The sequence below is a fragment of the Pezoporus wallicus genome, unplaced genomic scaffold (genome assembly GCF_028554395.1).
Source record: "Pezoporus wallicus isolate ANWC-B61680 ecotype Strahan unplaced genomic scaffold, APGP_CSIRO_Pwel_v1 contig_5552, whole genome shotgun sequence".
In the NCBI taxonomy this organism is placed as follows: Eukaryota; Metazoa; Chordata; class Aves; order Psittaciformes; family Psittacidae; genus Pezoporus; species Pezoporus wallicus.
Window position 1 is genome coordinate 4,484,001 of NW_026640754.1, and position 6,000 is coordinate 4,490,000.

The 6,000-nt window shown below is 40.0% G+C and overlaps 1 long non-coding RNA gene across 1 annotated transcript in view; it reads left to right on the forward strand.

The window, feature by feature from the left end:
• The window catches only part of LOC130605111 (uncharacterized), a 32,223-nt gene that overhangs the window by 19,970 nt on the left and 6,253 nt on the right, over nucleotides 1-6,000 (forward strand). Inside the window, exon 2 of the long non-coding RNA XR_008973616.1 lies at nucleotides 828-938. This is a non-coding gene — a long non-coding RNA (uncharacterized LOC130605111). The remainder of the gene's footprint in view (nucleotides 1-827; nucleotides 939-6,000) is intronic.

Here is a 6,000-nt window from a genome sequence, read left to right on the forward strand (position 1 = left end):
GCAGGGTAAAGGATTCTACAGAATGAGCCATTCTCTGTGCTCCAAAACTCTGAGTCAAAAATCCCCAAAATAATTAAGGACAAAGGCCACTCTAACAGAAAGGTTTCTTGAGTTATGTAAATGGAAAAGCATGAGGAGGAAACCAAAACAACAAATAAATATTATGCTTTGTATACACTTTCATTGCCTTGCCAAGGAATATATCCCCCCAAAAGTCAGCCGAGTTTAATCAGCTTTGCCAAATGATGAATGAATGCCTTGTTCTTTATTATTAAGTCATTCCTGTTTATGTCAGTATTTCAAGGATTATGTTTTGATTGTTCTGGGGAGGTGAAAACACTTTCTTGCTGATGAATAAACACTGACACTTTTAAATATTTGTATGCAAAATGTCCTTAAAGCCATTATGAAATGCTTTCCAAAAGCATTAAGTCTGTTTCCCCGAAAAGACAGTTTTTCTCTACATTTTCTTTCATGCTAAACAGTCCAAATGAAAAGCCTTTCAGAGTTAACTAGTTTAAGCAATACCAGTGTTTTAGTGTAATGAATAACTTTTTATAGAGGACAATTGCACACCACTCAATATGCTAGTATTTCTATTTCTGTGCCCCACCAATGCAGGGATTCTAGGGTAGAATTTCTTTCTTTGAGAAAGCTGAAGCGATCAAAACCCTGATTAACCTCTGATATTCACGTGGTGCTCTTGATCTTGAGGACCGAAGCAGTAACAAAGAGTTAATGGCAGCCATATGCTCCGGGTATTGTGGGTACTGTTGACCCAAATGTGAACTCCCCAAGCAAGTGCTGCTAACTGCTGTTTGTTTCAGGTTTGGTGTGGAGATTACTGATGAAGAATTTGTGCTGCTACTTGACAGAATCCCCCTTGATGAAGATGGAAATGTCAGATACCACCAGTTCATGGCCAGGTTTGATTCCTGGTATGCAGTGTATGCATTTTCTTTCTCATTTGTGAGTAGAATTATTTTTAATCTAAAAGGTTCACATACCATTTCCAGACTGATTCTCATTCCTTAAATGTGCTCCTTTATGATATCTTTCTTACATGGAGTATTCTGATTACATTTAAAATTAGCTAATGTTACGGGTGCATACTGTTTATAATTTAGTTGCTTTTTATATGCTAACTATATTTTAGAAGAAAGACTTCAAAAGTATGTAACATACTTTCATACTTTCTGAAGGCTGGGAAATATGAGAGAGTTCTAAATAAATTATAATAATTAAAAAAAAAATCTCTCTCTGAGAACTTGAAGCATTTATAGGCCCTATACATAGCCTGAAGTACTTCTGAGATGGTAGTATTTGCTGATAGAAGCTCTACTCAGCCTCCAAAGCCTAGCTGTGAATTAGGATTTGATCAAAATAACTAAACTTCAGGCTAGACAGAGGTATTTTATTATTTTCCAAAAATTAGGACTAAATCCCCAAAACCATTATATCAGTAGCAGGGCAGAAGCCAGACATTGCTCAGGTGAGTGAAAGTCTTATGAAATCTGGGACTGGAGAAAGTCATTCCACCTGTGAAATATGGAGAAGTACATCCCATCACTTTCATGCACACTTGCATACTCATTAGACTGCTCAAATAGGACTGCAAATGTTTTTGAGCTATTTAGCAGGTAATGGTGTATATAATTTGCATATACACATGAAGCACACATAGAAGTCTGAGTTCACTATTATAAAAACCACATGCAGTACCTTCCTGCACTTCAGGTAACAAACCAACAAAGTATTGCAAACCTGATGCAACTGCTTCTTCCTTCCTATTCCACCAATTGCTCTTTCACTCTTTCTTTTCCTCAGTCTTTGCCTTCCTACTTCAGGAAGCTTTGGAGCTGAATTCAGCTGTCTACACATTTGCACATAGAGTTTTTGGATATGACACAGGATTATTGAGGTGCATATGACGTTCTAGAATGGTATCCTCTAGGCAATCTCCAAGAGTCTCTCAAAGGACCCTGGAATGGCTTTGGGCAGTCTCCTGTTCCTTGCATATTTCTACTGCCAGTGCCTCCTCTCCAGTTCTTTCTTATATAGCCCTCTGACTGGGTTGCAGCTATGCTGAATTTGGTTGTGCATGAATTTCTGTGAAGTATCTCATCTCTAGGAGTATTCCCTGATTGTCCTCTGTCTCCTCTTCTCACCCTTAACACAGCACAAAGACTGTCTAGCATAGCTGACCAAACTTTGAGAAACCAAAAGCATCAAAAATAAAACATAGAGATGCACAGGACCCTACCCCCTTCGCCTTGCTGCGCACTCAGCTGCAGTAACCCTCCTCTGTGCTTCCTGCCTTTTTTCACACACACATTGCTTCAGATCCCATGTCCAGGTAAATTCTGAAATTAAGACAAGCTGATGTTCTTGAAAGAGGCAAGATGGTTCTTCTCAGCATTGTCTTTTCATATCAACTCATGGATCTGGACACCACGGTTTTTTCTGTTTCTAATAATTCTAATAATAATTTTCATGTGTTTGTTTATTATTGAAGTGACACCACAAAGGAGCTGCATTTAGCCCAGGGTGTAGCACTGGCTGATACCTTCTTTTGAAGTGTGTCCCTAAGAGTATTCACAGCTATTCATAGCACTGTAGGAGAGCTATCACTGAGCCTTTATTTCAGCAATAGAATACCTGTGCTCTATAATATTCTTTAGGATGTCAGCAAGATAGCAGTTAACATGCAGGCTTGGATCGCACATTCTAAGAGCAGGAGCAAAATTGAACATTGTGATTGGTAGCGACATGTGGGAAGCCAAATTTGTACTAACCTAGCCCTGCCATCTTCAGGCCCTTTGCAATCCAAAGTGAACTGGGAACACACTGGGAAATAAAATCCTACCCCTGAGGCAGACATCTACCAAAGAACCAGAGAGAACATCCAGGGCTTTGCTGCTGAGTTTCAAAAGTCATTTAAAACACCTGGTCCAGCTACATAAAGCAGTGAAGGAAAGAATCTACAATACTGGCAAGTTAAAGCTGCCTGCTATAAATGGGACTGCACTGAGAAGGGAGCCTGGATGCATAGACAAATGCCACAGGAAGTGCAAAAAAAAAAAAAAGCGTATGGGGTTACGAAGGCTCTTTTCCCCAGGTCAGCCAGGGGCCTATGGACATGCCCAGACTCATCTTCGCACAAAAAATCATGGGACCCTAGAAGCTGAACTACCATCTCTTGCCAGTGAAATATTAGATTTTCTCTCCTCAGAACCTCTGCAATCTGAATAGTTGATTGCACAAGTTGAGTTTTATATGGGCCAAGTCTTGCATGACTCCTGTACTTGCTCTGCTATCAAGTGCTACCCAGAATATGTATAGGTTTGACACATGAGCACCAGCAAAATGTGGGCTTGTTTGCCAGGAAACCCTCAGGCATACTAACATCGTCAGACACAGAAGTAGACCATGTATACGAGTAAGAGGATGAATTTTACAAGATGTGGTCTGTTTTAATTGCAGGGGAAAAAGCTGTTAGATTAGAAACCTAGAATAAGGGAGGAAAGGATTTTAGGGACTAAAGTTACAGCCTGTCCCTTTTGTCTCAGTAGAAAGAATATAACTTGATCATTCAGTGAAGCAGTGCTTTCTCTGCAGTCTGTTTTTTTTAACTGATCAGTTCCATTTGCAAGTCAACCTTCAGAATTCACTAAATCCAGCAATTTCAAAGGTTATTATCATGCCTACACCTGTTGGTTAGAAATAATTAGTGTTTATACAGAAATCATTATACAGCATAATTCTGTATTTGAACGTGATCCAATTATATATGCTTACTGGGACTGTTGTTGCTCAAGTCAAGTGGGAGAGAGTGCATAGGCCCCATAGCATAGCTTAAGTAATAGCTCTTTATTTGCTCTATGTTGAGAACCTGAGGCCATATGCTTCCTTCAGATTAGCTCTGTTAACGGGGTAATTTCATTTATTTCAGTGCAAAACTGGAGTGTAATTGAGAATGCAATGTAGGACTGAGATATCATAATTTTCACTTTCATCACCCGCCTTCAATGTTTTCCCTCCTATAAAACCAGATGTTGCTTGCAGGCATTGTCCCAGCTTCTCTGCTGTATGAGATGGGTTCTCCCCAGCCAGAAGCAGAACTCCCTCAGCAGGATGCAAGGAAAAAGGAGAAGGAAAGAGAAAGGTTGGGGGTTGAGCTGAAGACAAGGGGACCACTTACCAATTGCCATTGTGGGAAAACCAGACTACCTGGGGAAAATGAATTTAATTTACTGCCAAGTTACATATATTTAATTGGTAATATATGAAGAAAAAAGACAAACATTAACACACATAGGGAAGAGACCTTTCTCCCTCCCCTTTCCCAGGATCAACTTCACTCCAGACTCCTCTCCTTATTACCACCACCGGTTACACTCAGTCCCTTCAGCAAGGATGCCAGTGAAGCAGTGTGGAGTGGGGAGGATGTTATGGTCAGGATGTAGTGGTTTCTCTCTGCTCTTCCTTCCATTTTGATCTTTTCCTCTGCTCTGTCACAGGTCTTCCATGGGCTGCTGTCCCTTCCAGGGTGGAGGGGGGGCTCACAGGGATGCAATGTTTCTGCAGTATCCAAGATTATTTATATCTCCTGTAAATTTAAGGTGGTACAAATGCTTTCTTCCTACCTTACGTAACTGCTGCTTAATGGGCTTAGAAGACCTGGCCAAAGACAGCCACTGTACATTGCCAGAGAGAGCTATCTTTGTGAGTGAGCCTACCTACACAGATGGAGAGAAAGCTCCTTCTCAGGTCAAATGGACCTTTGGCATCTAGTTTGCCAGGGGAGAAATTAAGAAACCACCACTCGGGTAAGTTAAGGACACATCTAAATCACAGTATGCGTGAATATCATCTTGTCCTGGAGTCACAGCTCCAGTTTCTCCGTATCAAGGATGAGTCTGGAATATGTTGTGGTTTCTTTCTGTTTTTCCCACTGACAACATGGCATGCAGGAAGGAGATGCACTGGTAGACCTATGTCCCTTGAACAGATGCCTGGTATAATCTCAGGACACAGTCAGGCTTGGAATCTGAAGCTGGTCCTATGTGTCTTCAGTTTAGACATAGTTTCAGAGTATTTCTTGATTCCATGGACCTATCTTGCTCATTTTCTCTTAGGAAAGGAAAAAGCTTACCACTTCACTTTTTCCACACCTGTTAGTCTTTAAATAACTTATATGAAACAAGAAGTTAAATGAAGCAGCTAGGAAAATCTAAGATACTTCATTAAAATTAAGATGTTTCATTTACTGAAATAACATTTTAATTGGGAATTCAGTTTACTATAAATTAAATGTATTGTTTATCTTCAAATAAGGTGTTACTTTGACTGGAAAGAAGCGTTCTGAAAGATCTAAGTCTGACTGAAATGGCTCTGCTTTGGCTTGAGATGGTTTCCCATTTCAGACAAGTGATCTGTCTTACTCATCCCTCCCTCATTATCCAGCCAGGTAGGCCTAAGACAGACTGCAAAAGTACAGGATGAGCCCCAGGAGACAGCATCTGAACAGCGTGTTCACTCCCAGTCTCATTAACAAGAGGATAACTTAAATAATTGCACTGACTGGAAGCAGAAGACAGTTTGTGAGCCTGAGGGAATATAATCAGCAAGGATAAGATGGAAACTTTTGTCCACAGTCATAGATAAACCATACAGAGGTTTAGTGTAGCAAGAATAGTAAAATCTAACTTCTTTTTCTATAATGGTATTTCATACTAGCAAGGATGGTAAGTGGATTAATATAGACAAAAGTTATTAAGAATCTGCTATAGGTATGTGAGACAAGGTTTCTAAGGAAAGGTAGATTTATTAATTATGGGCACTTTAGACTTTAATTAGCCATGTTATAGTGGCATTTATGGCTCATAAACTCCAAGAGGAGGCAATTACCCAGAAAGCAAATACATCTGTAACTTGGCTTCTACTGCCTGGTCTGCAAATAGCTGGCTATAGCTGTAGCAGACTGTTTGCATGTATGAA